The sequence below is a fragment of the Staurois parvus genome, unplaced genomic scaffold, assembly GCF_062004578.1.
Source record: "Staurois parvus isolate SC_StPar_1 unplaced genomic scaffold, SC_StPar_1.0 ptg000226l, whole genome shotgun sequence".
Classification (NCBI taxonomy): Eukaryota; Metazoa; Chordata; class Amphibia; order Anura; family Ranidae; genus Staurois; species Staurois parvus.
This window is the reverse complement of record NW_028318022.1, coordinates 3,373,260-3,398,014: the sequence shown is the minus strand read 5'-3', so window position 1 is coordinate 3,398,014 and position 24,755 is coordinate 3,373,260. Positions and strand designations below refer to the sequence as shown.

The window sequence follows — 24,755 nt, the reverse complement described above, 5'->3', positions numbered from 1 at the left end:
CCTGAACAACAAACAATGTCAGAAGCGTCTTACCTGGGATAAAGAAAAACAGACCTGGTCTGTTGCTCAGTGGTCCAAAGTCCTCTTTTCTGATGAGAGGAACTTTTGCATCTCATTTGGAAACCAAGCATCCAGAGTATGGAGGAAGAATGGAAAGGCACACACTGAAAGATGCTTGAAGTCCAGTGTTAAGTTTCCACAGTCTGTGTTGAATTGGGGAGCCATGTCATCTGCTGTTGTTGGTCCACTGTGCTTCATTAAGTCCAGGGTCAAAGCAGCTGTCTACCAGGAGATTTTGGAGCACTTCATGCTTCCTTCCACAGACGAGCTTTATGGGGATGCTAACTTCATTTTCCAGCAGGACTTGGCACCTGCCCACGCTGCCAAAAGCACCAAAACCTGGTTCAATGACCGTGGGATTACTGTGCTTGATTGGCCAGCAAACTCGCCTGACCTGAACCCCATAGACAATCTATGGGGCATTGCCAAGAGAAAGATGAGAGACATGAGACCGAACAATGCAGAAGAGCTGAAGGCCACTATTGAAGCATTCTGGTCTTCCATAACACCTCAGCAGTGCTGCAGGCTGATAGCTTCAATGCCATGACGCATTGAGGCAATAATTGCTGCAAAAGGGGCCCAAGCCAAGTACTGAGTACATATGCATGCTTATACTTTTCAGAGGTCCGATATTGTTCTATGTACAATACTTGTTTTATTGATTGCATGTAATATTCTAATTTTCTGAGATTGTGGATTTGGGGTTTTCATGAGCTGTAAGCCATAATCATCACAATTATGACAACTCACGGCTTGAACTATCTTGCTTTGCATGTAATGAGTCTATCTCATATATTAGTTTCACCTTTTAAGTTGAATTACTGATATAAATTAACTTTTGCACAATATTCTAATTTTTCGAGTTTCACCTGTATATCCCCAAGCATGGGGGCCAGGGGTGGTCAGTGGGTTGATTGCCCCTATGCTTCGGCATATACTGTATTGTTTTCATTTTTCTGGCAAAGATATCTTCATCCACATTGATTGATGTGAATGGAGGAATCTCTTTTGATCTTTTTTTCATTCAGCCCACAGGCTGAATGAAAAAAAGGACATTACATGTATACCCAACATTAAAAGTGGGTGGGTGCAGGGCAGTACATTTTCTAATGGTGGACATATCACACACTTTTTTTGGCAGATATTTCTTCATCTACGTCGATTTTATGTGAATGGAGGTTCTCTTTTCCGTTCAGCCCACAGGTTGCATGAAAAAAAAAAAAAGAACATTGCATATATGCCCAACAAGGACCAGTGCTGCACTGGTATGCCGCTGGACTTAGTGGTTATACCGGGATGATTTCTGTAGCTACAAGCATCATGCTGGCAGCAGCATGCTTTTTTCAGCCAAAGGTCGGCTTTCATGTAAAAGCAATCCCAGTGGCTAATTAGGCACTGGATTGCTTTTACAAGCAGTGAGAGGGGATCCCCCTCCCTCCAGCCACCTTCCATGGCTTTCTCAGGCTCTTCCATCCCACCAGAGAACTCGGGAATGCAGCCGATGGTTCTGCCTGTTGACCATAGAGCTGATCAGGGACAGGAACAGCTTCAATCATCTCTACGGTCTAAGAAACCAGAAGGTCTAAGCATTTCATCACTTCGAATTCGCCAGATAAAATAGGAAAGCATCTGATCATACTAATCTTGGTGTGATCAGAGAGATCTACAGTCTAATAGACCCCAGATTTCTCATAAAAGAATACCTGTCACTGCCTATTGCTATCATAGGGAATATTTACACTCCCTGTGATAACAAAAAAAGTGATAAAAGTAAATAAATAAGTAAAAGGGACAGTGTAAAAATAAAAAAATAAAAAAATAAATAATTAAAAAAACAAAGATGTACGCAAGCATTGGCCCCGTCCAATATGTAAACAGCGCTTGCACCATGCATGTGAAATATCGCCTGTGAACGCCAGATTGGGGGAAGTAATTCTAGCACAAGACCTCCTCTGTAAATCTAAAGAAGTAGCCTGTACAGCGTCCTCTATGGATATTAAAAATTGATGCGGTTTGTCGTTGTTGCATGGGCGTTGCACAGTTTTAAAGCATGTCATGTTTGGTATCTATTTACTTGGCATAACCTCATCTTTTATATTCTACCAAACAATTGGCCAATACATTGTTATTTTGGGCATTAAAATTCAAAAAAGTGTATTTCTTCCAAAAAATATGCGTTTCAAAAATCGCTGTGCAAATACTGTTTGTCATAAAAAATTGCAACACCCATCATTTAATCTCTAGAGCCTCTGATTTAAAAAAATATATAATATTTTGGGGTTCAAAGTAATTTTCTAGCAAAAAATACAGATTTTTATCATGTAAACAAAGAGTATTAGTTTGGGGTGTCTACTTTCCAAAAAGGGGTAATTTGGGTGAGTTTTGTGCTATCCTGGCATTTTATGCCCAACATTAGAGCACATCACCCACTCTTCCAATCCCCTTTCTATTTTCTGAGAGGCATGTTGAGTCAATGGAAGATTGTTTTTTTACCACAAGTTTTTGAAATACAAAAAAAAAAAATTACACAAAATTGTCACTTTGATATATTTCTTACACATGCCATGGGTATATGTGGAATTACACCCAAAAACATATTCTGATATTTCTCCTAAGTATGGGGATACCACATGTGAGAGACCTTTTGGCAGCCAACCAAGTACAGGACCCCAAAATCCAGTAAGCACCTTCAGGCTTTTAAAAAGTTTTATTTCCACATTACACTTCCAGACTACCTATCACAGTTTAAGAGGTCCTGAAATGCCAAAATAGTAACCCCCCCCCCATGACCACTTTTTGGAAAGTAGACACCCCAAGGAACTTGATAGAAGGCATGGTGAGTATTTTGTTTTGAGTATTTTGAGTATATTTGTATTTTGTTATCCTGGCATTTCAGGCCCTCTGAAACTGTGATAGGTAATGAAAAAGTGAAATGAAGAAGTTACGCACCTTCAGGCTTTCAAAGGTGCCATTGGATTTTGGACTGCTGTATATGGCTAGGCTGCAAAAAAAATCACATGTGGTGACCCCATACTCAGGAGAAGTAGCAGAATATATTTTGGGGTATAATTCCACATATACCCATGGGGTGTGTGAGCAATATATCATTTAAGTGACAACGTTGAGTAAAAAAAATAAAATAAAACAATTTTTGTCAAATTCCAAAAACTTGTGGTAAAGATATAATCTTCCATTGACTCAACATGCTTCTCAGCAAATAGTTTGGAGTGTCTACTTTCCAAAAAGGGATAATTTGTGTGTGGGGGGAGGAGGGTTGTGCTATCCTGGAATTTCAAAGCCTCTGAAACTGAGATAGGTAGTGAGGAAGTGAAATGAGGAAATTACACACCATCAGGCTTTCAAGGAGTCATTGCATTTTGGGTTCCTGTATGCAGCTAGGCTCTCAAAAAGTCTCATACATGTGGAATTCCCCATACTAGGGAGAAGTAGCAGAATATATTTTGGGGGTGTAATTCCACATATACCCATGGCGTGTGTGAGCAATATAATTTGACAACTTTGCTTAAAAAAAAAATTGTCATATTCCAAAAACCTGTGGTAAAAAAAAAAATCTTTAATTGACTGAACATGCCTCTCAGGAAATAGTTTGGGGTGTCTGTTTTCCAAAAAGGGGTCATTTGGGAGAGGGTTGTGCTATCCTGGAATTTCAGAGCCTTTGAAACTGTGATAGGTAGTGAGGAAGCGAAATGAGAAATTTACAAACCATCAGACATTCAAATGGGTCATTGGATTTCGGGCTTCTGTATGTGGCTAGGATGCCAAAAAGTCTCTCACATGTGGTATCTCCATACTGAGGAGATGTAGCAAAATATATTTTTGGTTGCAATTCCACATATACCCATCAATATATAATGTAAGTGACAACTTTGTGTAAAATTTAAAAAAAAAATTGTAATTTTCCAAAAACTTGTGGAATTTTTTTTTTCCATGGACTGAATATACCTCTCAGCAAATAGCTTAGGGTGTCTACTTTCCGAAAAAGGGGTTATACTCTTTGTTTTCAATACTTTAAATATTAAAAAAATACTGGAATAACCTGATACTTCTTGTAATGATTCACAATTGTTCAGTCAGTTCTATGAGATGGTCTTTAACATGCAAATGTTAAGAAATGCATCTAAAAAAATAATGTAATTTTTGAAAGTTAATTCTTCTAACTCTGAAATGTGGTATTATACACTGCTCAAAAAATTAAAGGAATATTTTTTAATCAGAGTAGAACATCAAGTCAATTAAACTCTTGGGATATTGATCTGGTCAGTTAAGGAGCATAGGGGGTTGTTAATCAGTTTCAGCTGCTTTGATGTTAATGAAATTAACAACAGGTGCATTAGATGGGCCACAATCAGACAAACCCCAAAACAGGAATGGTTTTACAGGTGGAGGCCACTGACATTTTTTTTCCCTACTCATCTTTTTTGAGTGTTTATCACTAGTTTTGCATTTGGCTAGGGTCAGTGTCACTACTGGTAGCATTAGGTGATACCTGGACCCTACAGAGGTTGCACAGGCAGTCCAACTCCAGGATGGCACATTAATACGTGCCATTGCCAGAAGATGTGCTGTGTCTCCCAGCACAGTCTCAAGAGCATGGAGGAGATTCCAGAAGATAAGCAGTTATTATAGGAGAGCTGGACAGGGCTGTAGGAGGTCCTTAACCCATCAGCAGGACCAGTATCTGCTCCTTTGTGCAGGATGAGCACTGCACTACAAAATAACCTCCAGCAGGCCACTGGTGTGAATGTCTCTGACCAAACAAGCAGAAACAGACTTCATGAGGGTGGCCTGAGGGCCTGATGTCCTCTAGTGGGCCCTGTGCTCATTGTCCAACACCATAGAGCTCGATTGGCATTTGCCAGTGAACACCAGAATTGGCAGGTCCACCACTGGTGCCCTGTGCTCTTCACAGATGAGAGCATGTTCACTCTGAGCACGTGACAGACAAGAAAGGGAACATTATGCTGTTTGTAACATCATTCAGCATGACCGTTTTGGTGGTGGGTCAGTGACGGGCTGGAGATGCATATCCATGGAGGGATGCACAGACCTCTACAGGCTAGACAATGACACCCTGACTGCCGTTAGATATCAAGATGAAATCCTTGGACCCATTGTCAGACCCTACACTGATGCAGTGGGTCCTGGGCTCCTCCTGGTGCACGACAATGCCCAGTCTCATGTGGTGAGAGTATGCAGGCAGTTTCTGGAGGATGAAGGAATTAATACCATTGAATGGCCCCCATGCTCACCTGATCTAAATCCAATAGAACACCTCTGGGATATCATGTTTCGATCTATCTGACACCACCAGGTTACACCTCAGACTGTCCAGGAGCTCAGTGATGCCATTGTCCAGATCTGGGAGGAAATACCCCAGGACACCATCTGCCATCTCATTAGGAGCATGCCCCGACATTGTCAGGCAAGCATACAAACACATGGCGCCATACAAACTACTGAGTACCATTTTGAGTTGCTGCAATTAAATTTCAACAAAATTGACTAGCCTGCTGCATCATTTTTTCACATTATATTTCGAGGTGTCTTTGCATTCAGTCCTCTATAAGTTAATAATTTTCATTTCCATCAAACGATGGGGCATCCTTAGGTTCCCAACACATTATCCAGGCTAGATCAGTATAGATATCCAGCGTTATATTTTTCCCCATTGAGATCTGATGTGTTTTCAAAATGTTCCTTTTTCTATATTGTAGGTGCCTGGGTAGTACACTCTTCAAAAAAATTAAACATTTATCAATCCTGTCACTTTTTAGATAATTGAATCATTCACAGGAAACTATGAGTACCTTCATACCTCAGTCAACAAATCACTTGGGAAAGCTTGATAGCATAGGTTTGCAAATGATATGCTATTTTCTATTGACAGAAGCAGTACCAGAGTCTTTATAATATACAAACAATCATGTTGATTGTATACAAGCATACAAGATTATATGCACAAGTGATGCAAACAGCAAAGCATTCTTTTGTAACATTGCTCAAACTTGCTCTACAATTCCATTTACATACCATGTTCCACAGATAATTGCTAGAGATGAGATGAATGCACCAAGATTTGGTTCATGGAATATTTGTGAGCATATCACAAGTTCAAGTCCCACAAATACAATGGGGACGACTTTTAAAAATCAATTATTCACATTTTCAAGGTTAATAGGCAAGGGGTTGGCAAAAGAAGGGTATAGGGGGCTGGACACTGCCCTCAGAGACATGTACCAATCCAAAAAAACAAACTATAAAATACAATTTTGTGAGGAACAGGGATTTTAACATTACCTTTTAAGTGAAACATTAAAAATGCACTTTTCCTTTAAAAACTTGTTTGGCGGATTGCCTAAAACTGCCTGTGAAACGTGTACAAAATACTACAGCAAAGGTGATATTTACAATAAAAATGCCATATAGATTATTGGTAATTTTTATTTATCTTCTAGCTTCCTTCATTTTTTTAGTAAGTGTAATCCCCCCCCAAAAAAATACATGCCATACCTTCATCAAGGAGGATGATGGTCTATTATGCATTTTGAGGGCATTCCTAAGCCATTTTTTACAAAAATATAGAAGCTGGCTGGGAAAAGTAACTTATCTGCAAATTTTTTAAATTTGCTTTTCTTTCGGTCGCTTCTTCTACTGGGGAGCTCCACCAAAGAAAAAAAATAGCATGGGGTCCCCCCCCTTTTAAGTAGGAAGCCCATGCAAAAAGAAAAAAAAAAAGCCACAAGGCCACACGCCCTTAACATAGGAAGGGGGGTATTGTTGATAAGGAAAAAGGCCTCTTCTCCACAAACCTGGCCAGGTGATTGTGGGGATGCAGTGGGGACCTATTGGAATCTGGACAAAAAAGCTTGCCCACAGTTATTCCCCAACCCTATCCTCTCCAAATGAATGAGCAAGGGTACATACATAAATTCACATATAGTAAATATACAGAAACATTTTTCAATTATTTAAAAAAAAAAAACACCCAAAAACACCCAACAGTAAAACCATCACCATGTGATCGAGTGATGCAATTCTTTGTCATTCACAATGAACAGCACCTGCTGCTCTCTGTAAGAAAAAACTTGATGATCCCTCCACACTGAGCTGTCATGTGGCATGTACTGTACACTAAGGGGAACGAATTTTGGCTGATATCACTAACCAAATATGGCTATGGACATATTTAGTCAAAAGCCATGGCCATATTTAGTTGTCAGCTATTTAGCAATATCAGCTACCATTTCCACCCTTTGTTTATATGGCAGGGTATCTTGGCCAGCAAATGAATGGGCCTGGAGACTTCTCTGGTTGCTATGGATGCAGTGGCATGATATAAAGTGTGCTTTCCATAAACTTGTTTTAATGACTGTTTGCCAGGACCTTGTTGAAATGGCCAAAAGGTGTCTTTAGTTTATGCCTGAGTGCAGATCTTACAAGATCCTTTAGAAAATATATCCAGCATCTTATTGTTTTGTAATCTTGCTGTAGTGCTGTAAACTTGACATTGTTTGTACCCCATTTTCTCTTTCCACTAGGTAACCCCCCATCTCTGATATCTGCTCCTTTTGACTACTACTTCTGATTTTGGGGTTGATTTACTAAAGGAAATAGATTTATTTTGAAAGGGAATTTTCACTTTGCATGGGAATTTTCTTTTAGCTTAATGAATGTGGTGAAAATTCACTTTGCAAAAAATAACACCATCAAGAGCAAGGAAAATTTTGTTTTTTTTCTTGCATGTGATTGGATATTATAAGTCAACAGAGCTTCACCTCATTCACTAAGTTAATGGCGAAATCCCCTGCCACGTAGACATTAACTTGAAAAGTGAACAGCCTATTTGCTTTTAGTAAATCAGCCCCATTGTGTCCATTTACTAACCATGAATACAGTTTTTCAATACAGTTTCCCTTTCCAACCAGTGTTTTCCAGCTTTCCAAACCCTGATCTCCAGTCTCTTGTGTTTGTTTATCAAGCTGCTAAATGTTATTTTTTGTATATATTTTGCTTTCTAAAATAGACTATGCATCATAGGGTATAAAGAATTACAATTAGCTTGACTCTATAAAATAATATTTTCCTATAACTGTTTAATTCTTTAAAAGCCAGCTTAGTTACTAATTTGAAAACAGCATTCTCCTAAATGTGGTAAGGTCAATATATTCACTAAGAAAAACATTTACTGACTGATTGCCTAACAAGTTCTTTAAACATATTTTAACTTTAACTTTCTTTTTGGAAACAAATCTTCAGTATGTTTCATATTTGAAAGAGGAGTCAAACATGAAAAGATAAGATTTTCCCCCTCCAAGATTTCTGCCCTTTTCTATTTCTTCTCTACAAGCTGAATAGATGCAATTAAGAAGCTTGACATTTCATAAAGCACCAGCAAGTGACATATTGTCATTGCCAGTCACATTATATAAGGCTTATCAATTTAAACAAATGAAGCTTTAGACAGATCTAAACGAACCATAGGCATATATTATTCAGTACGCCTTATTAAAAGTACAACAAAGGTAGCTAGCAAGTCTGTTAGTGGCATCTTTGTAAATATGAATCATTCTGGCTCAGAGATTGTTCAAGATACACTTGGTTACATGTATACTTTCCGATTTTAAAATTACTACTTTTATTTATTTGAAATATACAGCTTTTATGCAAACTGCCTGGCCTTTAGCACAAAATATACCACATATTAGCTGCTTGTGTTCATGTCTTATCTATAAAACTGTGGAAATGAAAAAACATCTATTTTTGCATAGTGTAGCAGTAAATAGCAAATGTACTATCCTTATTCCTCATTCCAGCAGGTTCCTCATTCCATGTGACTGGTCACCCTAGCTTATTCTCTTTGGTGCTCCAACTGGTGGTCTCAGGCATCATTACATACAATTCAGGACCACCAGTCCTGCATTGTAAGTGAAAATGCTGTGTCCACAAGACAGGGCATCAATGAGAAGAGATAAGCACCAGGTCCTTGGGTAGCAATGGATAAGTAAAAAGTGCTGGTACACTGGACAAGAATGAGCTTTAACATTTGCAATGCGGGGAAGGGATTTTATTTTATATATTCCAGGAGTTTGGTCACTATCTTACCTTTTTTGCCATTGGCGGTGGCCATAGCAACTTGGGGTAACCAAACCTAGTCATCTACTTAGTTCAGTTAATGGTTTAACTTGCCAGTATCTACCTAAACAACTGAAATTTGGTATAGAACTCTACCAAGGCTAAAAAAAGAACCCTTTTACTTAAAGACTTTAAACAGCCACTCTCTGCAAAGCAAACAATTCATACTTACCTGGTCTGCTTCCTTCGCCACTAAACTCCACTGCTAGAAAAAGGAAGCTTGAGGAAAGATCTTTAATACATTAAGTTTTCAGAGTGTACACCAATTGACCTGCCTTGTGCAATGGTCACTAAATTGTCAGCACCTATAGGCTTCCCAAAACTATATATTCAATGAAGTGCTGCATCAAGGGCTTCAAAATTATACAAAAATGGCTCTTTTAGTGTCATATAAAAAAGCAGCATAAAAGAGATGCAAGGGCAGTAGCTGGAGTCATAGAATGCAGCAGTGTATGTCAGCATCAGACACTCCTGGACGTGCATATTTTTTACATATAAAAATATGTACATTTGTTATTTTTGAATTAAAGGTGAAGTTAGCCTTTAACTGTTTAGTTTGCAGAGATCTGCTGTTAAGATCTTTTTTAAAAATATCGACAGGGTAAATTTACATAGGAAGGAGTCAGGGGCGGACTGACCATTTGGAAACTCGGGCACTGCCCGAGGGCCCGGGGTCAGTAGGGGGCCCCATGAGAGGCCCCTGGTATCTTTTTCATAGGCTTTTTTGAGTTTGGGCAAGGACACAGGGGCCCCATGATCCCCTATTGCCCGTGGGCCTCATGAGTTGTCAGTCCATCCCTGGAAGGAGTATTAGGCACCTAAATACATAAATATTACTTACCTCAACTTTATTTACAAAAAAAGTAATAGCAAAACGCAACACCTAAAAATGATGCCTACAACTCACTTTGTGGAAAGTTTGTCAGATTTTCCCCATTTATGGATTTATCAGATGCTAAAAATGCACATGCAGCAAAACCGCAAATTAACAGATGACAAAAATAAAGTGTGCAGTACTTAGGAGTACTTAGGAGTAAGGGCTTGTTTATGTAAATGTTAGTCCACTGAACAGTGCCCCACTGTGAATCCCTCTTCAGAGGACATTTGAAAGGTAGTGGGGAGGCATTATGCCTCATCACCCATTTTAACCCCTAAAAACCTGCACCGCAACAATGTGCATTTCGTGCAATTGCAGAACAGTTGTGGCATGGTCCCAGTGAGGTGAATGGGTCACATTCAGCAAGTGGTATTGTTCACTGAGCATGACAGGGGTGGGGGGGGGTCGCTTCTTTTTTATAGCTGCAGCATGTGTATACCCCCATTTGCTGACTTTTCAGCTTAAAGGGAGCAGTTGGGGGAACAGTAAAAAACATGCAGTTGAGCCTCCATAACCGCAAATGTAAACAAGGCCTTATGCTAGAACTACAGTAGGTAGATAATGTCAATTACATACGTTAAACAACTGGCTAGCCATTGTAGAAAAAACAAAAACACTTGTATAGTGCTGCATTTGTGAGCCACTGTGTGTCCTACAAGTTCGCTTCATGTAAGCTTAAACAAAACCCTATTTAGGAGTGACAGGAAGATGTATGTTAGAATATACGTTTTTGGTATCTCATAAACTTACAGAAATGCCTTTTACTGGTGAGATATGCTCAAATTGAATAGTCCCTAAGTTCTTATGTAAAAATAAAAATGTGTATTTAACCACTTCCATAACGGGCAATTTTACACCTTCCTGCCCAGGCCATTTTTCAGGTTTCAGCGCTCTCACACTTTGAATGACAATTGCGCGGTCATACAACATTGTACCCAAACTGCAATTTTATCATTTTCTTCACACAACTAGAGCTTTATTTTGGTGGTATTTAATCACCGATGGGGTTTTTATTTTTTGCTAAATTAACAAAAAAGACCAAAAATTTTTAAAAAAACACGTTTTTCTTTGTTTCTGTTATAAAAGTTTGCAAATAAAGAATTGTTCTTCATAAATTTAGGCTGAGATGTATTCTACTACATGTCTTTGGTGAAAATAACCCAAATTTGGGTGTATTTTTTAGTTTGTAGGAAAGTTATAGAGTTCACAAACTATGGTATAGATCTGAATATTGATCAATCCTGAAGTACTGACAGCCAATATAATTTCTTGAGGTCCAAGAATGTCAGAATAGTACAGATATCCCCCAAATGACCACTTTGTGCAAAGTAGACAGTCCGATGTACTTCATAAGAGGAATGGCGAGTTTTTTGAAGCTGTATTTTTTTTGTCATAATCTTTCGGAAAATGAAAAAATAAAAAAAATTATTTTCACTATTTTTTTTTACATACCGTCACCAGTGCAGTACAGCGTCATCATATAACTGGCATGGCGGTGATCAGGGACACTGACTGGTGACAGTGTGAAAAACAAAAGATTATAAACCAGAATATAAAACAATGTGAAACTGTATAATGTTTGGGGGGTTTAACTAATCTTCAGGCCTAAAATGTGCTTTTATCTTGTGCACAAAAAAAGGCAAACATTTTCATACACACAACATTTTTTAATAATGTTGTATATTTATTTAAAGCAGGGTACCTAGAGAATAAAATGGTGGCAGTTGCACTTTTTTTTCACACAATGTTAGCACAACAGTTTATTATTTATATATGATTTGTTGAAATATAAATAGCCTAATTGTTTATCTGTGTGCTCCTGTGTTTTAATGAGAATTATTATTAGTGTAAAGCCTAATTCCATGTTTACTGTCCCTTTAACTAGTTAATTTGGGCCAAGCTTACCAATTTTTTTTCCAGCTATAGTCTTCTCTGTTTACTTAAAGAGAAACTTCACCCTACCTATCTTAAATTAAATTTTAAATCCATAAAACTGATTGTTGCATGCAAATAGAAAAGCTATTTTACTGGTCCACGGAGTCCAGTGTTGTCTTCTTACAGGTGAAGATCCCCTCTCTGCTAAGCTCTAATGCCTTCATCTTGAAACATAATCGTGCACATGTGCAGACTTGGCAGAGACCTGCAGCATGTCTGCATATGCACTGGGTCCTACTGTGAATGAGCAGTTATGCCATGAAACTCTGCCAAAGTTGGCAGATGGCCCACAGCATGTACCACACTTGCCAGATACATCCTCCTTGCCAAGGTAAGAATTGCAAAACTGAAGATGAAAAAAAGGTATTTACAATAATAAAAAAAAATCCTGCAATTGGGGAGGGGAGATGATATTATTGAAATTGGAGAATGCCCACTTTAAAAAAGCAAGGACCCCCAGGGAGGAAAAAAAGTAAAATTAATAAATGAAAAACATAAAACCCTAAGCTGTAGTGTAAAAAATTACCAAAATGTAGTGGAGTGCAGGAACATTTCTGGGTCTAGGCCAACGTTTGGCTCTCACTATCAAAGCTCAGCTCTCTGCCCTTTTTAATTTAATTAAAAGGACATTGGCTTCTCACTCCTTTTAGTAATACCTAACTTTTGTTTAACAACATCTTGCCTATAAGCCTTATAAATAGCCAGAATCAATTTTCCAGATTTGACCCTCCAGTATGTTTGGATTTAAATTTGTAGCGTTCTGACTATGTTGGCTTTACAAACACCCCATGAACCAAACCTAGACACATTTAATCATTCCTAATTAGTTTCATAAATTTTAATATGAGGCACACAGATATGGTCAAAAATAAAAATTAACAAAAGCAGATATGTGTACTTCACCATATAACCAAGCAAGGATATACTACATTCAACAAAATATACCTACATATAATAAATAAGTTTCAAAATTTACATCAGAAAAATATATACTCTAAACTACTTGAATCTTTTCCTTACTGCTAAAGTTCATTTACAGTAGTGGAATATGTATCAGAGCAGTTGAGCTACTTTGTCAACATTGCAAAATGTCTGAAACTTCTTATAAGGCCAGATTGTCAAAAACAAGTTTCTCTTTAAAATATGCTTTGCATGTTATTAAAATGATTTAAGGAAGTCTAGTATACTCTTCTGAACATGACTGAATGAAAAGGGTACACTGGAAACCTAATCCTGTAAAAAGGAGATAAGTAAAGGAACAACAGAGTTTGGATGACATTTAGGCTTTACACCTTTCTACTGCCAAGAAAAATCTCCCAGCCAGGCCAAAATGCAAAATGTTGCTCTGTACGGGTAACAATTACGTTTCTCTGATAATAACTTGCCAGATTTCTCTCCTTTCTTTCACCTATAAAAACAATTTATGGTGTCATCGTGTTTGGAATTTTAGTTTAAAGTTACAGAATCTGTTATGTCTCATCATGTATGTCATGACTGAAGCAAAAGACTTTGATACTGTTGTATTGTAAGTACTGCTAATCTTGTCTTGGACTCCATATAGTGGCCAAAGTGCACAATTTCATGTCAGTGCATAAAGCTGTTAGTGTTTGATCCTGCCACACCCAACCACATGTTTCCCATGAGCTTTCTGTACAGAAAAAGAAAACAGGCATTTTCTGGGAAACACAGTCTATATCTTGAGGACCTTGTATGGAGTTGGCTGCATCACTATTTGTACATAATAATATGTATTCTTTAATATATATTTTCTTTAATAAAGCTTTAAGATATAGCTGCATTTCAAGCTGCACAGAGGACAGAGGGTAGTGTGTAGTTAGGATATAACAATGTAAGTTAAACTACCATTTGTTTTAAGTTTATCCAAACAGCCCTTTATTACAATAAATGATATATCAAAGTTTTTCATATGTCCATCTTAAATTAATTTGGTTTATCTAACTGACACATGCATAATTCAAAATCTGCAGCACACCACAATTTAAAAGAAAATCTTACATATCAGACAACATCAGATTGTAAACCTGAAAAATGAATCTATTTTTCAATTCATATTGCCCTTACCATAAAATTGGCAATCCGAGGTTTTGATTTCCTTTATTTAAGTCGGCATAATTACATAGTTGATAAGGTTAAATGAAGACCTCAGTCCATCCAGTTAAACCTGTGTAGGTTTGGGTGTATGAGTGTGTATTTATGCTTCTACCATGTCCTATGTCCCTGTATGTAATTTGCTAAGATGTCCATCGAAGAGTTTTTTTTCAAATGATCAACACACCCTGCTGACACCACCAGCACTTGTGTAAGGGAGTTTCATATCTTTACCGCTCTAACAATAAAGAATCCCTGATGTAATTTAAGGTTTAAACACACTCTCATCCAACTTCTTTGAGATGCCAAATGTCTTCTTAAGTGATCTGAGACTGAATAGTTTTTTTTGTCTATGCTTGAATCTCAATTTAGATATTTGTATATTTCAACCATATCTCCTCTTAAGCATCTCTTCTCCAGGGAGAATATATTTAATGCTTGCAGTCATTGCTCATAACTGAAGTCCTCCAGTCTCCTCATAAGCTTTGTTGTCCTTCTCTGGACTCTCTTCAGTTCCAGCACATCCCTTCTGAGGACTGGAGGCCAGATCTGGATGGCATACTCAAGATGTGGCTGAACAAGAGTTTTGTACAATTAGAGTTTTAGTTATTTTTTTAATTAGTTTATAGTTTTAGTTAGATCAAAAGTGTAGAGCAGCAATTCCGATATTATATGCAATTATATAATATATGTGAAATTGTGAATAGGTAGGCGCTAAATCAATTTAACATGTGGCAAATGATACCAAAATAATCTCACAACAAAGCAAAGTGACTAAAAGTCCCAAAGAAAATATATTAAACATAGTGAGTGACAGTCCCTTGAAATATAATCCCAGAGATCAAAAGATTTTCTTTTCCACCATGTGTAGACAATAAGTGAATTCCTCACTCACCAGAAATTATTGACCCCAGTTAAGGTGGTCAAAAAGCACTTTATTTTCCTGCAGTAAGCTGATAATGAACAGCAAGCTCTCATGGGCCGGGCCTCCTGATCTCCTAGTATGGAATATGGATCCAAGGAACCAAGAGTAATGACCCCCAGATAGGTGGTCTAAAAGCTCTGGGTACACAAATATTGGATGGATTCCCAATCCCAGGCTCTCCTCAAGGTATAGATAGTGCTCCAAGTAGCTACTCTATCACCGTCTTTATTACTCCACACTTCTGAGCTCAATTTATGGTGAGTGCGGAATTCACATATTAACTTTGTGTTGTAGTCACTTTGTGTTGTTGTGAGATTATTTTGTTATCATTTTCCACGTTATATTGATGTAGCGCCTACTTATTCAAGATTTTATTTCACAAGTGTATTTCACTATTTAGGGGCAGCTGTCACTATTGCTAACTTAAAGATGGCACCATTTACAAATGTCTGATGTTATTCACGGATTTAGGCACCACAATATTGCTTTTTCACAATATAATATGTGTGTGTATATATATATGTATACAGTGGGGCAAAAAAGTATTTAGTCAGCCACCAATTGTGCAAGTTCTCCCACTTAAAAAGATGAGAGAGGCCTGTAATTGGCATCATAGGTAGACCTCAACTATGAGAGACAAAACGAGAAAAAAAATCCAATCTGGATGATCCAGAAGAGGATTGGGAGAATGTCATATGGTCAGCTGAAACCAAAATAGAACGGTTTGGTAGAAACACAACTCGTCATGTTTGGAGGAGAGAGAATGCTGAGTTGCATCCAAAGAACACCATACCTACTCTGAAGCATGGGGGTGGCAACATCATGCTTTGGGGCTGTTTCTCCACAAAGGGACCAGGACGACTGATCCATGTACAGGACAGAATGAATGGGGCCATGTATCGTGAGATTTTGAGTGCAAACCTCCTTCCATCAGCAAGGGCATTGAAGATGAAACGTGGCTGGGTCTTCCAACATGACAACGATCCCAAACATACCGCCCGGGCAACGAAGGAGTGGCTTCGTAAGAAGCATTTCAAGGTCCTGGAGTGGCCTAGCCAGTCTCCAGATCTTAACCCCATAGGAAACCTTTGGAGGGAGTTGAAAGTCCGTGTTGCCCAGCGACAGCCCCAAAACATCACTGCTCTAGAGGAGATCTGCATGGAGGAATGGGCCAACATACCAGCAACAGTGTGTGCCAACCTTGTGAAGACTTAAAGGAAACGTTTGACCTCTGTCATTGCCAACAAAGGATATATAACAAAGTATTGAGATGAACTTTTGATATTGACCAAATACTTATTTTCCACCATAATTTGCAAATAAATTCTTTCCAAATCAGCCAATGTGATTGTCTGGATTTTTTTTTCGCATTTTGTCTCTCATAGTTGAGGTCTACCTATGATGCCAATTACAGCCCTCTCTCATCTTTTAAAGTGGGAGAACTTGCACAATTGGTGGCTGACTAAATACTTTTTTGCCCCACTGTATATATATATATATTTGTTTTTCGACATTGAAAGTATGCACAGCACTTTTTGTGAAGAAAGCACAGCAAGATTGCACTTTGAAAAGGTAGAAAATACTGTTTTCTGGGGGATAGGACTCATATTATACATATAAACAATCTGTTTTGCACTTTTTTGATATTACAAGTACACACGGCTTTTTTTGTGCAGTACGCATGGCAAGATTGCACCTAAAACTTGGTAGAAAATATTTTTCTCTGGAGGAGGATCCAAGGATTCATATTATACAATCAGTTCTGCTCATTGTTTGACATTGCAAGGTATATACAGACTTAAATCACACAGACTCTTTTTTCATTGTTGGTTTTAAGGAACGTTATTATTGATTTACAATGTTAATGTATTTATATGATTACACAAATATTGGAATTGTTGTGCTACACTTTTGATATAACTATTTTTGGATGTGGGAACACATGACAACGGTTTAGCGGCAACAAAAAAAAATATTTATTTTATAATATATTGGTCTCATTGTATGGTCACGCAGGGTTTTTTTGTCTTATCTCCAGAGTAAATACCTTTTTTAATGCATTCTAATAGTCTTGCTTGCTGCAGCTTGGTGTTGCATGCTATTGCTACCAGGACTCCCATGTATTTTTCTATCCTAGATTCCCCCAAAGGTTCTTCCCCTAGCATGTAATTTGCATTCATATTTTAGTCCTAACGTGCATTAGATTACACTTATCAATATTAAACTTAATTTGCCACCATACATTTTTAGACAGTTTGTAAATTTGGGACGATTTAAAAACTATCTGTAAATGGCCGTTATGGACAGTGGACACCTGTAAAAAAAAATATGGCCACAGACCAGCTTTGGAACTGTACATGCACAGTTCCAAAGCTGGCCTGGTTCAGTTGAGCTCGGCCGGGATCAACCACATTCAGATGGGGGAGACGGACACGTAGTGACATCACAGTGCAGCTTGGCACCTTTTATGAATGAGAAAGAAGTCAAGGGCTTGGAGCCAAAAGTGGAAGAATACAGAGGATGGAGTGAACTGCAGATGATGTAGAATACACACAGAGGATGGAGCGTGGGAGAATACAGAGGATGGATGATGGTTGAATACACACAGAGGATGGAGATGATGGCAGAATATGCACAAATAATGGAGATGATCGTAGAATACAGAGAATGGAGATAATAGTAGAATACAGAGAATGGAGACGATGGTAGAATACAGAGGATGGAGATGATGGTATATATCTGCTGTACTAATATAAAAAAGAATATAAATATATGTGAATAAAAGTTCATATAGTCTTTTACACAATAAAAGTGATCATGAACAAAACACATGTGAAGGTTTCCTCATCATCTAGGTGGCTGGAATCAAATAGAAGAAATGTGCACTCACCGACCGCGCATTTCAAATGCGCATGTGTACAATATTATCCAGATGATCGGTCAGGTAAGTAGATCAGTGAGGCACATTGGTCATCCCCTTCAAGTAACGACATCAGCCTTGGGTGCAGCGATATACCTCCAGGTCCAGAGAGCCCTCTTGCCCCAAGTGATAAGGTAGATAGAGATCCCTCTCCTGGTTATAGGTACCCCAAGAATTGGTTGCTGCGAATCTGGAACCCTCCAACAAGAGGGTCAAAAAAGGGGAATGCCAATAGTGTAGTATGTTCAAAACTTTTATTGGGTCATTAAAATGTTAGCCAGGGTCACATGCATATAACAAATACCGTCAGTGATCAGACAGACTGGTAAGTGAGAAATTAATAGTACATGTACTAACCCGGCAAAGGTAAAGGTGGAAGACCACCGGACCTCCTCGTGGTCCCAGTGGTCAGGAAGTCACACTCGCTACTGGCTCCTGTAGCCAGTACTGGAGCCAGTAGCGAGTGTGACTTCCTGACCACTGGGACCACGAGGAGGTCCGGTGGTCTTCCACCTTTACCTTTTCCGGGTTAGTACATGTACTATTAATTTCTCACTTACCAGTCTGTCTGATCACTGACGGTATTTGTTATATGCATGTGACCCTGGCTAACATTTTAATGACCCAATAAAAGTTTTGAACATACTACACTATTGGCATTCCCCTTTTTTGACCCTCTTGTTGGAGGGTTCCAGATTCGCAGCAACCAATTCTTGGGGTACCTATAACCAGGAGAGGGATCTCTATCTACCTTATCACTTGGGGCAAGAGGGCTCTCTGGACCTGGAGGTATATCGCTGCACCTAAGGCTGATGTCGTTACTTGAAGGGGATGACCAATGTGCCTCACTGATCTACTTACCTGACCGATCATCTGGATAATATTGTACACATGCGCATTTGAAATGCGCGGTCGGTGAGTGCGCATTTCTTCTATTTGATTCCAGCCACCTAGATGATGAGGAAACCTTCACATGTGTTTTGTTCATGATCACTTTTATTGTGTAAAAGACTATATGAACTTTTATTCACATATATTTATATTCTTTTTTATATTAGTATCATAGCGCTGCACTATATATACATTATTCTTGTTACAAGGTCCAGTGATTCCTTAGAGTGTTCCAACGGCTGATTTTAGAGCGCTCGCTTCATCTTTATCCCATATCTGCTGTACTGTATGAGAGGGGGTTGGATGTTGGGAGTATTTTGGGGTATTTTATTCATTTTGTCTCCTTCTGTACTCTTTTATGGGGTGAGATGAGGGGGCAGAGAAGGGAGGGCAGTGAAAGCCCCTTATATAAGTAAGTCTCCCTTACCTTAATGTATTTACTCTGATGTAAGGGGGAATGCTGGGAATAGACCACCTTATGCAGAGTCTGTAGGATTCTGCCTTACAGTGCATTGGGGAAATTTGTGGATCCTAATGTAAAGAGGACGTCTGTGGGCTCTGATGTAAGGGAGAACTTTGTGGACTGTGATGTAAAGAGGAACTCTGTGGAGTTTGAGGTTAAGCGGAACTCTGTGAACTCTTAAGTAAGTGGGGTTCTGATGACAGAGCCCCTACATCAGAGTTTCCCTTTGCACCAGAGTCTGCAGCATTCCCCCTTACATCAGAGTCCTCAGAAATCCTCTTTACAACAGGGTCCGCAGAGTTCTCCCTTGCACTGTAAAGGGGATCCCTGAAGAGAAAACGCTTTGCTGGGTTATATTAACCTGACAACGTAAATGGAGAAATGTGTTTTTCCTTTTGTTTTTCCTACCTTAAACCTTAATTATACTTTAGCTCTAGCTACATGTTTATAGCCTAAATATTGATATTTGCACTGTTTTGTACTGAAAATTGTAATTTTATGTATTTTCTTGAAGTGTCAGTAAAAATTTGTCTGTCAGTGAATGTCATGAATTTAGCCAGTAAAACGTGGTACTGTCAGTAAATTTTTGGCATATTAGTAAATTTCACTTCATGGGCTTTGCAACACTGCCATGCAGTTGCCCATCCCTATATTTTATCAAGGTATACCTGTAAGCTTGCTATATCCTGTTGTGAGGTTATTACCCTGTTTAGCTTTGTATCTTCAGCAAACACTGAGATTGAACTACTTATTCCAACCTCATATAACGTATGCACAAGTTAAACAGAATTGGTCCCAGGATAGAGCCCTAAGGCACCCCACTCACAACTCCAGACCATTCAGAAGATATGCTATTTATCACCACCTTCTGGACGCACTCCTGTAACCAGCTTTCTATCCAGGTGCATACACTATTGCCAACAGACCTCAATTTGTAAATTAAGCATTTATGTGGTAGTGTATCAAATGCTTTAGCAAAGTCCAGATACGCTGTGTCCACAGGCATTCCTCTATTCAGCTTACCCCTCATAGAATGTTAAATTTTGAATAAATTAAATCTAGAATGCTTTGAAGAGAGCATCTTATAATGTATTAAGAAGCCGCATGTAAGCATTCCTCTCAATATTAAAGTGTGCCTGGATGCCAAAAATTATTTCAAAATTACATATCCAAAGTACATTTTGGATCACACTTTAAAACTACTCTGGATTAAAGAGAGGCAAACAATCTGCTTTGACAACGATTCCCTCAACTTGTGCCAACTTGTCTCATAATTCACTGTATACAAAAATACGCAATCAATGCATCAAGGGTAGAGCTTTTGAAGCACACAGCCACTCGCTTTCTTCTTTTTAATGGCTGTTTTTGCCAATTTTTTTTTAAAAGAAAGTTCCACACAATATAGGTTTCCCATACAGGGGTATCCACCATCACTCTAAATGAAACAAAGATTCAGCCTCCTGGCTCTCTTTAGCGGCACCGCTGCTCAGGCCTCATGCCTTGGTCCTCTTGACCGTTTACATACAAAACACTGTACCTTGGCTAGCGCCTCTTCACAGCATTCCGGTTTCTCCAGCCCACAGGCTTGGGCCCTCTTTCTGCTCTGTCAGACTACTCTGTGCCACCATGCACACTTGTGGCTGCTCCCTTGCACCCACATGGACTCCTCGGGAGGGTGGAACCCAGAACCCTGGTCCTGACTGTATAAAAGACCCATACACACCTGCCCAATCAGTCAAACAAATGAGGAAACTGAAAAGCCAGTTTCCTCTGCAATAAGCAAACCTTCTGGAGCCCCTCAACCTGCCTTGTTTAGAATCCCGTTTAGAATCCCGGGTGAAATATCCTTTTTACATTGTGACAGATTGCCACAGTGTCACATATCCCCCCCCCCTTGTTTTGACCTGGAGGATAAAAACACACAACTTACAGCTTCTGGCACCTCTGTGCCAGCTCTCACTTACATGGGGTCCAATCCGGTCTTACCATACTTTTACTAAAGGGGAACTCTACCCAACAAACACCCTTTGGTGTCTCTCCCCAAGCCCCATTGTCACTCTGCTATGGGCTCTAATCAGACCTTCCCCACTCTTTTTCCAGGTGCACTTCCATAAACACTTCCTCTGCTGAAATCCTAACGGGGTTCCCCTGGTCTTTCTGTCAACCTTTCTGCCTCTTTGCTTCAGGTTTCCTGATACTTCTCTCAGTATTACTATCCCAAGGCTGTAGGGGGCCTATTTCTACTGTACATGTACCAGGACCACCTCTCTTATTTTTGGTACCTTTGGATATCAAACCTGCATACATCATCACCACAGTATTCTGTTTACCATAAACAGATATATTCTAGTCAATAATACACCTCTCAATATCTTTTCCAGCATTCGTTAGGACAGTGTCTATAAAGGGCACACACACCAAAGGGCAGCGATCACCCACGGGAACCTCACAAGATGCCACTTCACCTGGTGCCATGCACTCTGCAGGCAGCTGTCCCACTATTTTAACTTTTTCAAAACCACCTGGATCTATATCCAAATCCTCAACAGGTGAGCTCTCTTCTGATCCATTTGGCCAGTTTTCACATACCATTTGCCCCTGTATCTCAGTTGTCTTATCACACCTGTTACATAAACCTATTTTTGGCCCAGTGGCTCTGATTTCTTTATGCACATCCATCTGAGCCCTGGTCAGGATCTGTGCTGTTCTCTGCTCCATCCTCGGCCCTTCCATCTCATGTGGTTTGTCCACTGGTGCAGTATAAGCGCCCTTCACTGACAACTGTCCAGCACTATCCTGGACCATAGCAGCAAAAATGCTTCCCACCTGTTAGGAGGTGAAACCTTTTTTGACTCATTCTTAATTTCTCCAGAACCTCTCTCATATATCATATTTACAGGAAGTAGTCCAGCCACTTTTAACACCATCAACAAATTCAGAAATAAATTACTTCTTTCTTGTTCCCCTTTGTTCTGTACAACTGGCCATTCGGTGCGCCACCTAGTGGTACTCCACAGTACCAGACCATCTGACTGGGGAGGAGACACCTCAGTATACATTGGTTGTACATCCCAAAGTTCAAGCATCTCCTTTAATACTTTTATTACAAACCAGCCACTTGACTCCAGACTCAAGTCCTTCCTGAAGACATGTATGACACTGGGAATGCCAAAAGACTCACCTGCTGAAACTTGAGAAATTGCAACTTTTAAAAGGGACCTCCTCCCAGCTGGAGGTAATCACAGCCTGACCTCCACCAGAGACCTACCAGGTGCTGGGCTCACTCTCAACTTCTAAGGCTCGGCATCCATAAACTGCCCCTGATTATTCCCAATGACAACATCAATTTGACACTCCCTGCCAACACAGGCAAAGTCTCTGCTGTATGCGTGTCCTTATCTATAGGTTGTTCTATAGACCCACCTGCTGGCACAGCAGAAACAGTGACCACTTTATGTTTTTGCATAAAAGCCTCATCTATCATCGAGATTAGCCTTTTACCCCATCTATCCCAATCCATTGTATATGTGCTCCATTCACTAGTGCTCCTCAGCACCGATCCATCCACCCAAGGAGACACATAAGAACAGACGGGCTTAGTTGCAGACCCATTGCCCAAGTCACTCTGGATCATGTCAGACTTAGGTAACACCTGTTTTCCAACTGTAGGTTGCAATACCTCACATCCACCACTTTGCTCTGGTGGTGCTTCATGAATTACCCACACAGTTTAATTTTTCACAGGCTGTATTAACCCACTGTTTACCTGAACACTTTCAGAATTAGTAGATTGCACCAACACACTCCTATTACAAAGTGCAGTTCCACTCTGCTCCACCAGAGTGACATCGCAGTTGTCCAGGGCAACCTCCGGTTCCAATACATGGAGTTCCCTGGAGATTTGGAGAGACACCTGTGCTGTCTTACCACCAGTTGCTATGGGAAATGACCCAATTTTAAACTACAGCTTTTGCTCTGCAAGAACTCAGGGTTTTCCCAACAGCAGTAAATTTCTCATTATCCCACTAACTACTTGAGACGGGCAGATATTAGTGACATCACTTTTTTTGAGAACCACGCACAGGTTTTACTATAACCCCTGCCTTCCCACTGTACAAGATACACAAACAACCCAACTGGCCTCCTCTGTGTTGCTATGGGCAACCACTCTTGGTCATGGCCTCTGGTTAGCATCTCTCCTTGCATATAGCATGGGCTTCTCTCTGCTGTACCTTCTCTGAAGCTGCGACACATTCACATTTTCCACAATAGCTACTGTTTTAATAGCAGCAGCTCTGCAGGGGTGACAACACCCCTCTCCCAGGTAGGGACAGCCTGTAGCTCTTTCTTTGCAATGAAGGTTGGCTTGCTTTCCTCTGTAGATTGGCTCAATGCTGCCAGGTGCTGCTTGCAGGGATCTCTAGTTCTGCTCGCTGCATCCACCACCATATGTGAGAACTAGCATCAAGGGTAGAGCTTTTGAAGCACACAGCCACTCGCTTTCTTCTTTTTAAGGGATGTTTTTGCCTAATTTTATTTAAAAGAAAGTTCCACACAATATAGGTTTCCCATGCAGGGGTATCCACCATCACTGCAAATGAAAAAAAGATTCAGCCTCCTGGCTCTCTTTAGCAGCACCGCTGCTCAGGCTTCATGCCTCGGTCCTCTTGACTGTTCACATACAAAACGCTGTATCTTGGCTAGCGCTCCTTCACAGCATTGCGGTTTCTCCAGCCCACAGGCTTGGGCCCTCTTTCTGCTCTGTCAGACTACTTTGTGCCACCATGCACACTTATGGCTGCTCCCTTGCACCCATATGGACTCCTCGGGATGGTGGAACCCAGAACCCTGGTCCTGAGTGTATAAGAGACCCACACACACCTGCCCAATCAGACTCCTGGCCATTCCCAAAACCTGGTCCCAGGATTGAGATTTCATCCTTCCCAAATCACTTTGGCTTTCCAGTTTCCTCATTTGTTTGTAAAGTTCCTTTTTGGGACCTGGAGCCTGGAGATTTCAGTTTCCTCTGCATTAAGAAAACCCTCTGGAGCCCCTCAACCTGCCTTGTTGAGAATCCTGGGTGAAATATCCTTTTTACATTGTGACTGTTACAATGGCTTATGTTTCCTTTTGCATTGGCGATGATTAATAAAATGCAAAAAAATAATGGATCCATTTTTAGTATAAAAAAAAGGGGCGGGGTAAAAGAAAATTGCTTCCCATTATGATGAGCTAACATCATATACCACTTAATCTGGATTTATCTACCAAAACATTTTAATTCCTTGCCTGTTGGAATACCAGGTAGGTAGCTGCCTAGCTAAAGCTAAACTAGTTAAACTCCTATACTAAAATAAGTGGAACTTTGGGCAGAAGGAAACATATCAGTCGCTCTCTGTATTTATTGTATTTACTTTTCGTT

The 24,755-nt window shown here is 39.7% G+C and overlaps 1 protein-coding gene across 1 annotated transcript in view; it reads right to left on the bottom strand.

Moving 5' to 3' along the window:
• The window catches only part of CSMD1 (CUB and Sushi multiple domains 1), a 2,075,474-nt gene that overhangs the window by 1,074,878 nt on the left and 975,841 nt on the right, over nt 1–24,755 (bottom strand). The window lies entirely within an intron of this gene.